We start from the raw sequence: 18,219 nt of genomic DNA, 5'->3' as shown, positions 1-18,219 counted from the left end.
AGACTTAATACATCTGCAATCAGAAATCTGATGATTTGGCCAAATTTAAAGCTGATATTCAAATACTGATAAAATTTGTTCAGGTTTTTCCCCTAAGCTAAATATACCCAGAGGAAAAGAAGACTTTCTCGCAGGTGGATCAGTGTGTCAGTCCTTTAATATTATTTAGGCAGCAACCCAGTTCTTTGAGAAACTAAAATTAGCTGTCCTTGTTTTACAAATCTAGTCTTTACAGGACCAGAAGTATGGTTCCACAAACAATTCAAAGACCAATCTTTTTTACCAATTCCAAAATTTCTCTTATGTATCTCAAAAGGCTTTAAGTAATGTAAAAATCCTGGCTTTAAGAGAACAAAAGTCCAGGAAGTGCTTGCATTTTTCCCCCTGTGCCTTTACAATGTAAACATAAAGTGCTTTGCCTGGTGTTCTCCAGGAATTCTTCATCTAGTCCATCTTTTCTTTTTAAGTCCATCTTTTAAAAATGCAAATTCCAGTGAGATAATTCTTATCAAGTAAAAACAAGCAGGAAAAGACATTTAAAATTTGACTTGCTAAGGACAAATACAAATCTCAAGTGTATTCTCCACAAATATTAAAAAGAAACTTTAGCCATGTAGAACAAACAGAAGGTTGCTGGAGGGGTTATGGGAGGTGGGATGGGCTAATTGGGTAAGGGGCATTAAGGAATCTACTCCTGAAATCATTGTTGTGTCATATGCTAATTTAGATGTAAATTTAAAAAGAAAGAATAAGATATTCTTATTCTTATTCTTAAACCACAGCCTTCCAAAGAAAAAAGATATACAACAGATGAACATAATGGACAGGAAGCAAAAATAATATAAAAACAGAGAGTGAGACAAAACAAGAGACTCTTAAATATGGAGAACAGAGGATTATTGGAGGGGTTGTGGGAGGGGGTTGGGTTAAATGGGTAAGGCCATTAACGACTCTACTCCTGAAATCATTGTTGCACTATATGCTAACTAACTTGGATGTAAATTAAAATAAATAAATAAAAACTAAATGCAAAAATAAAATAAATAAAATCATCTATCCTTCTAGAATTTAGGATCAAATGAAAGAAAACCAAGAGATAAACACACACAATTGAAAAACATAAATAAGTGATCTAAATATCAGAGATACCAGACACATAAAAATAACTGATTATGCCTAACCCACGGTATGTATTCAAGTCCTATATATATGTATATATATATACATATATATGTATATATATATACATATATATGTATATACCCAAGAGATATACAGTAAAACCTTGGATTGTGAATAACTTGTTCTACAAGTGTTCCACAAGAGGAGCAAACATTTCTAATAAATTTTAACTTGATAACAAGTGATTTTTTGCAATACAAGTAGTATGTGATGTTGAACATCACATGATCACAACTGAACCAATGGTTCTTCTCTCTCTCTCTCACTGAAACCTTGTGGGTGATCATCTCCCATACTTGGATGCTTGGTATCAGGTTACAGTGTTTGGTGGAAATCAGTGATTTTTCAGAACATTGGAAGGTGCCCACAACAGGCTGTAGTGTATTTTTTGTCACCAATAGATATTGCTTTGCTTTTGCATACAAGGGTAAGCTTAAGAATGCTTTGCTTCATTCTAGGTCAGGCTGCTGCAGATATAGACACTTTCCTATGTTGTCTTATTGCCAGTTACTAAATATGGTATATGACAAGAGTTTATTAATGCTGTACTATAGTCAACATCTGTACAAACATATAAAATGGCCCCCTTGCAGAAAAAGTTTGAAAAGAAAGGCAGTAAGAAAAAGGAGATGATTGCGGTGGAAGAAGGAAATCATTGAGAAGTACAAAGTGTGCGAGTGGCTGAAATTGCAAGATTTTATAAGAAGTCTACATTGACCATTGGCATGATATTAAAGAAGAAAGAATAAATAATAAGGCTGGATGAAGCAAAAGGAGTCACGAGGATATCAAAGCAATGACCATGTGTTCTGGAAGATGTAGAAAAGTTGCTTCTGGTTTGGATAAACAAGAAGTAACTAGCAGGTGATATTGTGATCAAGAACTTTATATGCAAAAAGGCAAAGGTTTTGTACACTGACCTTGTAAGTAAACTTAGATACATCAACAGAAAATGAAGAAGGCTTCAAGACAATCAGAGGGTGGTTTGATAACTTTAAGAGGAGAAGTGGCATCCATAGCGTTGTGAAGCACAGAGAGGCTGTGAGTTCAGACTCTAAGGCAGCTGAGGCATTTACTACCGAGTTCCAGAAGCTCATGGTTTCTGAGTGTTACCTGCCAGAGCAAGTTTTTAAATGCAATGGGATGGGAGGCTTCTTTGGAAAAAGATAACAAAGGACCTACATTACAGAAGAAGAGAATGTAATGCTTGGTCACAAGTCCATGAAAGGCCATCTCACTCTCTTGTTTTGTGCCAATACAAGCAGGGATTTCAAAGTGAAGCCCCTATTCGTGTATCATTCTGAGAATCTATGAGCCTTCAAGAAATGCAGGGTGCAGAAGACCCAGTTAAATGTTATGTGTAGGTCCAACAGCAAGGCTTGGGCCACACATATCTTGTTAATTGAGTAGATCAATGAAGTCTTTGGTTCTACAGTGAAAAAATTCCTTCTAGAAAAAAAATCTGCCACTCAAAGCCTTGCTGGTTATGGATAATGCTCTTGCTTCTCCTCCAGTTTTGATAACTACTTTCAGGAGGAATTTGAGTTCATTAAGGTCAAATTCCTTCCTCCCAACACCACTCCAATCCTCCAGCCCATGGATCAGCAGGTCATTTTGAACTTTAAAAAGCTTTACACCAAACCACTATTTCAGTGATGCTTCAAAGTGACTGAAGGAACAAACCTTACCCTCTGAAAGTTTGGGAAAAATAATTTCCACATTGGGAATGGCCTCAAGATCATTGATAAAACCTGGGATGGGATCACTAACAAAACCCTCAATTCTGCTTGGGGAACACTGTGGCCTGATTGTGTTCTTTGACATTATTTAGAGGGGCTTGCTCATGAACAGGAGCTGCCAGTTTTCAATCAAATTGTAGCCTTGGGGAAGACCGTGAGACTGGAGGTGAATGAGGACAACACTCAAGAGCTGGTGGAAAAGCAGGAGGCATCACAATCCCAGACTTTAGCCTCTACTACAAAGCTGTCATCATCAAGACAGCATGGTATTGGCACCAAAACAGACACATAGACCAATGGAATAGAATAGAAACCCCAGAACTAGACCCACAAACGTATGGCCAACTCATCTTTGACAAAGCAGGAAAGAACATCCAATGGAAAAAAGACAGCCTCTTTAACAAATGGTGCTGGGAGAACTGGACAGCAACATGCAGAAGGCTGAAACTAGACCACTTTCTCACACCATTCACAAAAATAAACTCAAAATGGATAAAGGACCTAAATGTGAGACAGGAAACCATCAAAACCTTAGAGGAGAAAGCAGGAAAAGACCTCTCTGACCTCAGCCGTAGCAATCTCTTACTCGACACATCCCCAAAGGCAAGGGAATTAAAAGCAAAAGTGAATTACTGGGACCTTATGAAGATAAAAAGCTTCTGCACAGCAAAGGAAACAACCAACAAAACTAAAAGGCAACCAACGGAATGGGAAAAGATATTCGCAAATGACATAACGGACAAAGGGCTAGTATCCAAAATCTATAAAGAGCTCACCAAACTCCACACCCAAAAAACAAATAACCCAGTGAAGAAATGGGCAGAAAACATGAATAGACACTTCTCTAAAGAAGACATCCGGATGGCCAACAGGCACATGAAAAGATGTTCAGCGTCGCTCCTTATCAGGGAAATACAAATCAAAACCACACTCAGGTATCACCTCACGCCAGTCAGAGTGGCCAAAATGAACAAATCAGGAGACTATAGATGCTGGAGAGGATGTGGAGAAACGGGAACCCTCTTGCACTGTTGGTGGGAATGCAAATTGGTGCAGCCGCTCTGGAAAGCAGTGTGGAGGTTCCTCAGAAAATTAAAAATAGACCTACCCTATGACCCAGCAATAGCACTGCTAGGAATTTATCCAAGGGATACAGGAGCACTGATGCATAGGGCCACTTGTACCCCAATGTTCATAGCAGCACTCTCAACAATAGCCAAATTATGGAAAGAGCCTAAATGTCCATCAACTGATGAATGGATAAAGAAATTGTGGTTTATATACACAATGGAATATTACGTGGCAATGAGAAAAAATGAAATATGGCCTTTTGTAGCAACGTGGATGGAACTGGAGAGTGTGATGCTAAGTGAAATAAGCCATACAGAGAAAGACAGATACCATATGGTTTCACTCTTATGTGGATCCTGAGAAACTTCACAGGAACCCATGGGGGGGGGGAAGGAAAAAAAAAAGGTTAGAATGGGAGAGAGCCAAAGCATAAGAGACTTAAAAACTGAGAACAAACTGAGGGTTGATGGGGGGTGGGAGGGAGGAGAGGGTGGGTGATGGGTATTGAGGAGGACACCTTTTGGGATGAGCACTGGGTGTTGTATGGAAACCAATTTGTCAATAAATTTCATAAAAAAAAAAAAAGAGCTGGTGGAGGAACCTGGCTAGGAGCTGACCACTGATGAACTGATGGATCGCATTGCAAGCAACAGCAAGAGGTTATGGAGGAGATCTTGTCTGCAGAGGAGATGGGGGAAAAGGTGGAAGAATCCCTCACTTCAAATGAGATTAGGGAGATGTGTAAAATGTGGGAAACAGTGCAAAATTTTGTAGAAAATTACCACAATGAGGCTGTAGCAGTGCGAGTGATGACTCTGTTTAATGACAATGCAATGTCACATTTCTGTGAAATTTGCCTCAAAAGGAGCAAAAAGCAAGTGTCATTGAATAGGTTCCTTATTAAAACTGCATGCAAAGAAAAAGATTTCATTGATCCAATAGCAGTGATTCCACTAGTGATAGTGAAAGTCATCCTACACAATAACCCTCCTCTCTCTTGTCTGCCTCACACCAGCCATGAAGGTTTTCATAGGTAAACTCAGGTTAATTTGTTTATTTTTATTTATATTTTGTATTTTCCTTATTATTTTATATTATAGTACTGTAATCATTTTTATATGAATATTTTGGGGTTGTGGAAAGAATCATCTGAGTTTCCATTATTTCTTATGGGGAAATTTGCTTTGATATACAAGTGCTTTGGATTACAAGCATGTTTCTGGAACAATTTTACTGTAAGTGCATATACCTAATAAGAGACATGCACAATAATGTTCATAGAAGTTTTATTCATCATACACCAAACTAGAAATGTCCAACTCTACATAACTAAAAATTATGTCCAACAGCAGTTAACATTAGTAACACTTCATGTATTTAATATGTGAATGCTATAGCTCAATGAAGTAAAGGAAATAAAATAATTAAAACTAAGTATAATAATTTTTTATTAATATGTTAAAGAAAATGTAGGAAAACCTCAATACAAAATTTAAGTCTATATCAAATAATATAATGAAGATTATGGAACAAAACAATACAATATTTGAAATCAATATGTAAATATACAGGTTTAACAGCATATTAGACACAAAAAAATCATAAATTGGAAAATAGGTCATATGAATGGATGGCATAAAGGGAAAAGAGGATGAAAACATGAAAAAGAGCATAAGGCATGTGGTACAAATTAAAAAGATCTAACATACATGGAATCCTGTAAAGAGAGAGAGAACAAGGAATAAGAATATATTTGAAGGGATCTGGAAAAATTTTACAGAACTGATGAAAGTCAGGAAGCTCTAGATTTATGACACTATAAAACACCAAGCAGGATAAATTCATAGAATGCCACACTAGACATATTACAGTAAAAATGATCAAAAATAAAGGAAAAGAAATGGGGGAGTTAACATGGCATAGTAGGAGGACCCTAGGCTTGCCTTGTCCCTCAAACACAGTTAGAGAACTATAAAATCATTCTGAATACTCTGACCTGAGGACTGATAGAACAAACTGCACAAATGGAGAGAAAAGGCCACTGCGGGAAAGATAGGAAGTGTGAAGACACAGTTTGAAGGCGAAATGGATCACAGGTGCTGCGGAGGGGAGGGAGCCTTTGTCATTGAGAGGGGCGAAAGAGAGTGGAGTGCACACAAGAACACTTCTCCAAAGCCATTGGCTAGGGGAGCTTAATTTCATGAGTTTTTGCAACCAGTAAGGCTCAAAGACCAGAGTTTTAGAGGTCCCTGGACTTGGCTGGGATAGATACTTGAGAACACTGCCCTACTCCTGGAGCAGAGGCAGGCAAACGATCCCAGAGAAGACTGTGCTATTTCAGAATCCCCTAAGGAGCAAGGGGAGAGATGGTTCCTACTTTTTGGAGCCCATCTTTGACAGGTGGCATTGCATATCTGGGGACAAAATAACTGGCAGTCACCAATTACCTACCCTGACCATCAGTATAGGTGCAGAGACACCTGCTAAGGGTGGCTAAATCAGACACTGGCTGTTTAGCCTGCTTGCTCCAAATCCAAAGCTTCTATGCTCTGGCATGACTGCCTTTCTGGGTCAAACCTGCATCACTCCCAGTGTGGTGAGACACATTCCGAGAGAACCAGTGCAGGTGCCCACAACACCAAGACCCTGAAGTTTGGAATTTTATTTTATTTTATTTTATTTTATTTTATTTTATTTTTTAGTATTGAAGAGGCTTTATTTTTTTCTTTTCAAATTTTTATTTAAATTCTAGTTTGTTAACATACAGTGCAATATTGGTTAAAAGAATAGAATTCAGGGGCACCTTGGAGTCTCAGTCAGTTGAGTGTCTGACTTCAGCTCAGGTCATGATCTCATGTTTAGTAATTTCGGACCCTACACCGGGCTCTGTGCTGACAGCTCAGAGCCTGGAGCCTGCTTTGGATTCTGTGCCTCCCTCTCTCTCTGCCCCTCCCCAGCTCGTGCTCTGTCCCTGTCTCTGCCTCTCTCTCTCTGTGTCTATCTCAAAATAAATAAACATTAAGTTAAAAAAATAAAGGAGTAGAATTCAGTGATTCACACATACAACACCCAGTTCTCATCATAACAAGTGCCCTTCTAATACCTATCACTCACCAAGCCAATCCCCCTCCCACCTCCCTCCATCAACCCTCATTTTTTTCTCTGTCTTTAGGAGTCTCTTATGGCTTGTATTCCTCTTTTCTTCTTTTCCTCTGCCATATATTTGTTTTATCTCTTAAATTTTACATATGAGTGAAATCATATAGTATTGATCTTTCTCTAAATGATTTACTTTGCTTAGCATGATACACTCTAGCTCCACCCACATTGTTGCAAATGGCAAGATTTGATTCTTTTTGATGGCTGAGTAATATTACAATATGTAAAAATATCTACCACATCTTCTTTATCCATTTATCAGTCAATGGATATTTGGGCTCTTTCCAATGCTGCTATAAACGTTGAGGTGCATTTTCCTCTTTGAATCTGTATATTTGTATCCTTTGGGTAAATAACTAGTTGTGAAATTGCTAGATCATAGATCTTTTTTTCTAAATGTTTATTTATTCATTTAAGTAATCTCTATACCCAAAATGGTGCTCAAACTCACGACCTCAGGATTAAGTCACAAACTCTTCCATCTGAGCCAGCCAGGCACCCCTTATAGGGTAGACCTATAAGGTAATTTTTGAGGAACCTCCATATTGTTTTCCAGAGTAGCTGCACCACATAGCATTCCCACCAACAGTGTAAGAGAGTTCCCCTTTTCTGCATCCTTGCTAACATGTGATATTTCCTGTGTTGCTAATTTTAGCCATTCTGACAGGTGTGAGGTGGTATCTCATCATGGTTTTGATTTGTATTTCTCTGATAATGAGTGATGTTTAGCATCTTCTCAAGTGTCTGTTAGCCATCCGATGTCTTCTTTGCAAAAATGTCTATCTATGTCTTTTGCCCATTTCTTAACTTGATTATAGTTTTTTGGGTGCTGAGTTTGATAAGTTCTTTATAGGTTTTGGATACTAGACCTTTGTCAGATATGTCATTTACAAATATCTTCTCCCATTCCATAGGCTGCCTTTTAGTTTTGTTGATTGTTTACTTTGCTTGCAGAAGTTTTTGATCTTGATGCAGTCTCAATAGTTCATTTTTGCTTTTGTTTTCCTTACCTCTGGTGACATGTCTAGTAAGAGGTGGCTGTGGCTGAGGTCAAAGAGGTTGCTGCTTGTGTACTCTACTAGGATTTTGATGGTTTCCTGTCTCACATTTAGATCTTTCATCCATTTTGAAATTATTTTTGTGAATGGTATAAGAAAGTGTTCCACTTTCATTCTTTTGCATGTCCCTGTCAAGTTTTACCAACAGCTTTTGCTGAAGAGACTGTTTTTATTCCATTGGATATTCTTTCCTGTTTTGTCAAAGATTAGTTGGCCATACGTTTGTGGGTCCATTTTTGGGTTCTCTATTCTGTTCCATTGATCTGAGTGTCTATTTTTATGCAGTTCCATACTGTCTTGATGACTACAGCATGTAATATAGCTTGAAGTCCAGAATTGTGATTCCTCCAGCTTTGCTTTTCTTTTTCAGGATTGCTTTGGCTATTCGGGTTTTTTTTGTGGTTCCATAAAAATTTTAGGATTGCCTGTTCTGTACCTATGAAAAATGCTGATGATATTATGATAGGGATTGCATTAAATGTGTAGATTGTTTTTGGTAGTATAAACATTTTAACAATGTTCTTTCTTGCAATCCATGAACATGTGATGTTTTTCCATTTCTTTGTTTCCTCATCAATTTCCTTCATAATTTTTCTATAGTTTCAGAGTACAGATCTTTTACCACTTTGGTTAGGTTTATTCCTAGGTATCTTAAGGTTTTTGGTGCAATTGGAAATGGAATCAATTCCTTGATTTATTTTTCTGCTGCTTTATTATTGGTGTTTAGAAATGCAGCAGATTTCTGTATGTTGATTTTATATCCTGAAAATTTGCTGAATTCATGTGTCAATTCTAGCATTTTTTTTTGTTGGAGTCTTTCAGGTTTTCTACATAGAGGATCATGTCATCAGCAAATAGTAAATGTTTGACTTTTTCCTTGCTGACTTGGCTCTTTTCTTTTTCTTTCTTGTTGTCTGATTGCTGAGGCTAAGACTTCCACTACTATGTTAAATAGTAATGATGAGAAGTGGGCATACCTGTATTGTTCCTGACCATAAAGAAAAAGCTCTCAGTTTTTCCTTATTAGGATGATATTAACTGTAGGTATCTCATATATGGATTTTATAATGTTCAGTATCTTCCTTCTATCCCTACTTTATTGAGCATTTGTTTTTATCAAGAATTGGTGCTATGTTGTCAAATGCTTTTTCTGCACCTATGCGTTTTTTTCTGCACCTATTTATAATATGGTTATTATCCTTTTTTTATTAATGTGGTGTATCATGTTCATTGATTTGTGAAATTGAACCAACCCTGCAGCCCAGGAATAAATCCCATTTGATCATGGCAAATAGTTCTTTTAATGTACTGATGGATTCAATTAGCTAGTATCTTGTAGAGAATTTTTGCATCCATGTTCATCAGGGATATTGGCCTCTAATTCTCCTTTTTAAAAATGTTTATTTATTTATTTTTGACAGAGATAGAGACTGAGCAGGGGAGGGGCAGTGAGAGAGGGAGACAGAATCCCAAGCAGGCTCTGTGCTGTCAGTGCAAACCTGATGCAGGGCTTGAACCCATGAACCATGAGATGATGACCTGACCTGAAACCAAGAGTCAGTCACTCAACTGACTGAGCCACCCAGGTGCCCCTCTAATTCTCCTTTTTAGTGGGCTCCTTGCCTGGTTTTGGAATCAATATAATGCTAGCCTTGCAGAAGGAGTTTGGAAGTTTTCCTTCCTATTCTATTTTTTGGAACGGTTTGAGAAGAATAGGTATTAAGTCTTTAAATGTTTGGTAGAATTCCCCTGGGAAGCTGTATGGTCCTGGACTTTTGTTTGTTAAGAGATTTTTGACTACTGAATCAGTTTTTATGCTGGTTATGGGTTTGTTCAAATTTTCTATGTCTTTCTGTTTCAGTTTTGGTAGTTTGTATGTTTCTAGGAGTTTGTCCACTTTTTTGAGATTGCCTAGTTTGTTGTCATATAATTTTTCATAACATTCTGTTATGGTTATTTGTATTTCTGTTGTGTTTGTCTTAATCTATCTTTTTTTTTTTTAGGGAGAGAGCTCAAATGGGAGAGAGGGGTAGAGGAAGAGAGAGAGAGAATCTTAAGCAAGCTCCATGCTCATCACTGAGCCCAACATGGGGCTCAATCCCACAACCCTGGAATCGTGACCTGAGCTGAAATCGAGTTGGACACTTAGCGAACTGAGCCACCCTGGGGCCCCTGGTCTCTCCTTTTTAATTAATAATTTTATTTATTTTGGTCCTTTACCTTTTCTTTTTGATAAGTCTGACTGGGGGGTTATCCATTTTATTAATTCTTTCAAAGAACTGGCTCTTACTTTCATTGATCTGTCCCTACTGCTTTTTTGTTTCTGTATTATTTATTTCTCCTCTAATCTTTATTATTTCCCTTCGAGTGGATTTAGGCTTTATTTGTTGTTCCTTTTCTAGCTCCTATAGGTATAATGTTAGGTTGTGTATTTTAGACTTTTCTTGCATCTTGAAGTAGACCTGTATTGCAATATACTTCCCTCTTAGAACTGACTTTGCTGTATCTCAAAGGTTTTGGACTGTCATGTTTTCATTTTCATTTGCCTCCATGTGTCTTTATTTAATGTTTATACTTGAGAGAGACAGAGAGAGCATGTGAGTGGGGGAGGGGCGGAGAGAGAGGGAAACAGAGGATCTGAAGCAGGCTCTTCACTGACAGGGTATGCCCAATGCAGGGCTTAAACTCATGAACCATGAGATCATGACTTGAGCTGAAGTCAGAAACTCAACTGACTGAGTCACCCAGGCGCCCCAATTCCATGTGTTTTTTTAAATGTTTCTTTAATTTATTGTTTAACCCATTCAATTTTTAGTAGGATTTTCTTTAAACTCCATGTATTTGTGATCTTTCCAAGTTTTTTCTTGTGGTTGACTTCAAGTTTCATAGTTTTGTGTTCTGAAAATATACATGGCCTGATGTCAATCATTTTGTACTTGTTGAGGCCTGATTTGTGACCTAGTATGTGATCTATTCTGGAGAATGTTCCATGTCCACTTGAAAAGAATGTGTATTCTGCTGCTTTAGGATGAAATATTCTGAATATATCTGTTAAGTCCATTATCCAGTGTGTCATTCAAAGCCATTGCTTCCTTGTTGATTTTCTGCCTAAATTATCTACCCATTGTTGTAAGTGGGGTGTTAAAGTCCCCTACTAGTATTGTATTCTTATAAATGAGTTTATTTATATTTGTTATGAATGGATTTATACATTTCTTTGCCTCAAGTTGGGGGCAGATATACTTTAATTATTAGATCTTGTTGGAGAGTCCCCTTAATTATAATATAGTGCCTTTCTTCATGTCTTATTACAGTCTTTGTTTTACCATCTAGTTTGTCTGATCTAAGTATGACTCCTTCATCTTTCTTTTGACATCCATTAATGTGATAGATGGTTTTCCATCCCTTCCCTTGCAATCTTCAGGTGTCTTTAAGTCTAAAATGAGACTTTTGTAGGTTGCATATAGATAGGTCTCATTTTTTAAATTCATTTTGATACTCTATGTCTAGTGATTGGAGCATTTAGTCCATTTACATTCAGAGTGATTATTGAAAGATATGGAATTAGTTCCACCAGTAGCATTGGTATTTCTGGTGATGTTCCTTATTCCTTTCTAGTCTTTGCTGCTTTGGTCTTTTTTTCCCCACTGAGAGATTCCCCTTTAATATTACTTGCGGGCTGGTTTAGTGGTAATGAACTCATCTAGTTTTGGTTTTCATGGGGAACTATTTATTTCTCCTTCTATTCTGAATGACAGCCTTTCTGAATAAAGTATTCTTGTCTGTGTATTTTTCTTATTCAATACATTGAAAATATCCTGCCTTTTCCTTATGGCCTGCCAAGTTTCTGTGGACAGATATGGTATGAATCTGATCTATCTTCCCTTGTAGATTAAGAATCTTTTTTTTTCTTGCTCCTTCCATGATTCTTTCCTTGTCTGTGTATTTTGTGAATTTGACTATGATATGTCTAGGTAAGGGCTGGTTTATGTTGGATTTAATTGGAGTTCCCTGTGCTTCCTGGGTTTTGATGTCTGTGTCTTTTGCTAGATTAAGGAAGTTTTCAACTATAATTTTCTCAAATAAACCTTCTGACCCTTTGTCTCTTTCTTCATCTTCTGGGATTCATATGATAAGAATGTTATTATGTTTTAAGAAGTTGCTGACTTTCCTAAGTCTACCTTCATGATCCAATACCATTCTTTCCCTCTTCTTTTCAACTTCATTATTTTCCATGATTTTATATTTTACATCACTGATTCATACCTTCACTTGGTCCATCCTCAGTGTTACGATAATCATTTGGGTTTGCATTTCGGTTATAGCATTTTAAATTTTGGACTGACTCAATTTTAGTTCTTTTATCTCTGCAGTAGGGGATGGATTCTCTAGTGTCTTCTATGCTTTTTTCAAGCCCAGCTAGTGTCTTTATAATTGTTGTTTTATATTCTACTTCAAACATCTGACTCTATCCATATTGATTAAATTTCTGGCCACAATTTCTACTATATGTTCTTTCTTATGGGGTAAATTCCTCCATCTTGTCATTTTGTCCAGAAAAAAAAAAAAACACCTAGATCTTAGTTGTGTTTTGATCTGTTTGTTAATGGAAGCTAGATCCAAAAAAAATAACAGTAAATATATATAAAATACAAGGATCATAGAGTGCTTCAAAGCTTCAGCTCCAAGGAAAATAGAATCTAGCTTCCTTTTTATATTAATCTTTTAATTTTTGTAATTTTTAATTTTTTTAATTTTAAAATTTTCTATTTTCCCTGGAGCTGAAGCTTTGCAGCACTCTATAATCAGTAGACTTGGTGCATGTGAGTGGTTTGTGCTGGTCTTAGTGGAGATGCATTTGTATGGTGCAAAGGGGCAGGACTTAGTGTAGTGGTCTCCACAGGGTGGCACCGTTTAGCTCACTGAAGTTGGTCACTGCTGTTTGGCAAAGGGTGAAAATGGTTTCACCCGCGTTCTCATTTATGGAACTGGGAACTCTTGCCCACCACTCCTCAGGAAGCTCTCACAGAGGAACAATCACCCTTCCTGTGTCCCTGGCTTCCATCAGATCCCTACATGCACCCTGTTGGTGTCTGATCTGTTCATCTGTCAGACAGCACAGCCATCCTGTGTTTAAAAACTTTAAACTTCAGAGACTCCCTCAGCTCAGTTACATGGTGAGCCTCTGGGAGGAGGTCTCACTGTGCTGTGGCCAGTGTGAGCTTGTCCCAGAAAATGGTTGCTCAACTCCTCGGCATTTCAGAGTTTATGATAAATCACACTACAAAGTCAGTGGCAGGGTTTGCTGCCCTCAGACAATGTCTTTGTTCCTATGCTGGTGAATGGGGCAGGTCAATGGTGCCGTCTGGGTCTTCTGCCCTTGGAGATGCTATATTACCTCTACCAAATGCATTCCAAACAGGGGGCACTGTTTCTCCACATGCAACCCAGGGTACCCTCAGACCATGCTGCCTGCTACTAGGTCTCCATCCTCCTTTCCCAGTAGAGTACCACCAGGCGTGACCCTGGCAATGCTGATGGCTTCTGTAAGTTCAGACTAAGCACTCTGCTACTTATAAAATCTTTTGATATTTAAACCCTCTCTTTTTGCTTAGTCAATGGTTTTGGGGAAGAATTTTTCCTGTGAAATACCCTGTATGTGTTTCCACTCTTTTTTTCACTCTTTCTCTCTCCTTTCCCCTGTCTCAGCAGTCAGGGGTCCCTCCCCTCCACAATGCCTGTGGCTCTTTTCTACCTCAAATCAACTCTATGCAGTTCCTACCTTCCATAAGGTGGTCATTTTTTCTGCTTATAAATGTGCATCTTTGTTCTCTCAGTTCTCAGATCGATTTCTTGATTGTTCAATGATTTGATATGTATGTAGTCATGTTCAAGGTAGGAAGCAAGCTTAGAGTCACCCTACACCTCCACCATCTTAACCCCAAATCTAGGCTGGAACTTTTTATAAAGAATCTCTAGATCGAACTTTTAGTAGATTCTCAATACCAGAAACCAAGCCAAATACTTGCCATGAGACATGCCTACAATACCTGTAGGTTTTGGTTAGTTCCTCTTCTCGAGGTCCCCAGTGTATCCTGAGCTTTGTGCACCTGCCAGGAAGAGACATTCTCTACTCACCTGGTAAGGCTGCTGGGAACTTTGTAAGCAAGGTGTTAGGCCAAATTTTCCAAAGCGCTCTATTTGCTCCATGCTTCATGAAGTCAACCTCAGTTTCCTAAAGCTGTCACACCTGAGTCTATGCATGTCTTTCAAATATGACATTCCAGTCAATGCCTTGGTTATATAACTAGTGTTTCCAATGGTGTCCTGGTAAAAGAGAGCAGATTCTTATTGGACTTAGTCAAATAATTATATTTGCCATGAAAGAAAGAACACAGAGGAGTTTTGAATTTCAGAGGGTTCAGGTAGAGAGAAAAGTTAAATGCTTCAATTTTTTCACAAAGGAATATTTTACCATATTTCTGTATATCATGGATATCTTAAGAGAAAGCTTGCTTAATCTGGAAGAGTAAACATTAAAGAACCAGCAATATTTTACCAAGAGTCACAAAGACTATAATCATCTTCCTCAATTAATTTAGCCCTATGTTACTAATTCTTTTGTTCAGTTTGCAGCTTTTTAGTTAGTTCTAGAAATTTTTACCCATTATAGTTTTATGATTTTAAAGGTATCAAAAACCTGCATATGTCAAAAACACTTTTTATAAGTATCCTTGAAGGTGATACATTTCACAAAGGAATAAAAACAATAAATATAAGTGGCAAAAGAATAAAAATTGGACATGGTTGAAGATCTGATATGAGACTTCATTATACTATAGCTGACAAGGAAATTGGATTATTTCATTGACACATAATACTTCAATAATCAGAATATCAAGTAATAGCCTTATACCAAAACATATTAAAACTTTAGGAAGTGTGTACAATCTCTAGAATAGTTAGAGCATTTACCAAAACAACATAACCTGAGGCATAACATTTGTTAATCAGTGTTTCTGGAATAATATAACATATCAGATACAAAGGCCTAATTAGTCAAAAAGACTTTGTTTACAATTCAGATCTTAGGGAAGTTTGTTAAAAACCTCAGAAAACTGTAAAACACATGCCTAAAAAGGATTACAGATACTACAAAACTTAAAACTTAATTACGTTTTAACCAAGGTGGCAAGAAGAAATTTCAAAGGCATATATGTAGGGTTATATACTTGTTAGAAAAATTTCACTCCTTTAATATTTAGAAGCTTTAACTATCTTGATTTTTTTAAATGTTTATTTATTTTTGAGAGAGAAAGAGACAGAGCACAAGCAGGGGAAGAGCAGAGAGAGAGGGAGACACAGAATCTGAAACAGGCTCCAGGCTCTGATCTGTCAACACAGAGCCTGATGCAGGGCTTGAACCCATGAATCATGAGATCATGACTGAGCCAAAGTCAGAAGCTTAACTGAATGAGCCACCCAGGCAGCCCAAAGTTTTAACTATTGTAAATAATCAAAGACATGATAAAGACAAAACATAATAGTTTTGGTTTTTCAGGCAGACAAAAGAGAAACAAACTTTTGTTTACATTTTCTTATCAAGAGCAGACCAACAATCTAAGAAAACTTTGTCTTTGTAACAGAGAGTCAATCTTCTAACAGTGTACTTTTATAATCCATTCATTTCAATCTTAGTCCATCCTGACCACATGTAAAATTCTTTTTTAAAGATTTCCCTTCACAAACTTTCTACAACTTTCTTCTGCATTCAGATTTTGTTCTAGGCCTTTTCTCTCCAACCAAATTTTAGGACAAAATTACTTTACCTCAACACAGTGTATTCCCATTCCTTAGATCTTTCTCATATACCTCCTACTTTTCTGCATACAGAGTCTTCCCTTATTTTCTTCAGTACTAATTACATTTTTCAGAATTTTAACTCTTAGAAACCCTAGTCACCAGTGAAAACTAAGTTGTAACCAATTGTGAACTATCTGTTACACCAGAATTCTTTAACTGGCAAATTTATGAACCAATTAAGCACAAAGCATGTTTTCCAACAGACCCAAGTATCTTTAGTTTTTCTGCAATAAAAAGTCGAAAGCAGATAAACCTTATGTTCAGTAATTCATGTTTCAGTATTTTATCTTATTTGGAAAAAACTTAGGCATCCAATGAATTCAATCCAACCTATCATTTAACTTAGCAAAACTTCAAAGTTTCAGGTTGTATAGCTATCCTCAAGACCAGATGGTCATGAAATTGAGCAAGACATTCTACCGTTTTTGTGGAGGTCAGAATTTGGGGGACAATGCCATGAAGGCATATATATATATATATATATATATGATCTCTCATTATTTGGAAGAGCTCCTACAACAGAAGTTAAGCTTGAAAATAGTATTATAAGAAAGAGTTGTGTGGATAGATCATATCTCCTGATCTGGGAGTTTGTATTGAGGCCAGGAAACATTACATAAAATGATCAGATACCTTTCCTGAGGCCTTGGTGGTCAAATTTGTTCCCGTTTCTAAGAACACAGCCCAAGGATGAGTCTGAAGAAATAGACGGAGTTTGTCCCATAGTGGGAAGCTGCCAGTTCCCAAAGTGGTGTCTCACCAAAAGGAATGGGTTTCTGACTCATGGCCACAATTTCAGTCAGGGTATCCTACTGACCTGAAAAAGGACCAGACCTTATGTGAGGCAACTGACTCTACTGAGACATTCCACCAAGGAGAGGGTCACAGCAAATAGCAATGGCAATTTCTGCTGAGACATCCCATGCAAAAAGGATAGTTGGACACCCGTTGGCCAAACCAGGTCAGAAAAAGGGGGAGGATTCACCCCTCGATGCATAATAATGTACTTTGCCTGTAGATAAAGGTGGTGGTTGGGCCCGTGGGAACAATGGAATAAAGGGGAGGGAGCCAAAAGAATTAAGGTGGCTGAGGGGCACCTGGGTGGCTCAGTCGGTTAAGAATCCGAATTCAGCTCAGGTCGTGATCTTGCAGTCAGTGGGTTTGAGCCCCACGTTGGGCTCTGTTTCAACAGCTCAGAGCTTGGAGCCTGCTTTGGATTCTGTCTCCCTCTCCCTCTGCCCCTCCCCAGATCACGCTCTCTTCTTTCTGTCTCTGAAAAATGAATAAACACTAAAAAATTAAAAAAGAAGAACCAAGGTGACTGAGAGTCCATCAGTATCAGGAAAGGATCTCAACTGAGCCTGTAGTGTGCACAATTTGCCATGGATTAACTTCTGCCAGCTACACCACATCTTGGGAATGGAGGCCTCAGGGAGATGGAGTAAGACAGCAAAGGAAGGGGGTCCTTTTCTCTTACAGGCATAGAGAGTCCAACCTGTTCACTCTCAGACCTTTATACCACACTAGGGAGCTTCCCTATCCATGGATCTTCAGTTAACTGATAAGTACTAAGGTTAGACTGCTGAAAGGTGAAAAAGACAAATAAGAGGGAGAGAAGGACTCTTACAATGGTCAAGAGGGGAAATCCCTCACCCTTTTGGGCAAGGACGGTCTGGCTGGTTCCCTCAGGGGCTTCACATTCTCACCGAGGAGTAACCTTGACCAGAAGTTGTCAGTTCCCCAAAGAGTACTAGAGTTGGTCCACCAAAGGAAAGTACTGAGAAATTCTCAGAGAATCTGGGGAGATCCCTGGGGCTGGCAAAGTCTCCCCATATGGACCACCAAATGTGGGGTGACATGATTGTGTGGAGACTGGTGGTTCAGGAAGTAAAAGAATTCACCCAAGGCAGAACAAAGGACATAGAAGTTTACTGAGTACACTGAAAAGGATCAGTGGGCAGGACAGCAAAGTAGAGACTGCCTGGAGGCAATAGTGGTGGGCTGTAGTTAAGGGGGAAGGTGAGTAATTATGGGAACATATGGAATTTTCCTTTTTTGGTACTTGTGTCTGGATATAAGTAACCCATTGGCCAGTAAAGGCTTATGGATATTTTGAGGTGAGTCACCTAATAGGCCTGTTTGAATTC

The sequence above is a fragment of the Prionailurus bengalensis genome, chromosome X, assembly GCF_016509475.1.
Source record: "Prionailurus bengalensis isolate Pbe53 chromosome X, Fcat_Pben_1.1_paternal_pri, whole genome shotgun sequence".
In the NCBI taxonomy this organism is placed as follows: domain Eukaryota; kingdom Metazoa; phylum Chordata; class Mammalia; order Carnivora; family Felidae; genus Prionailurus; species Prionailurus bengalensis.
This window is presented reverse-complemented; position numbering follows the sequence as displayed.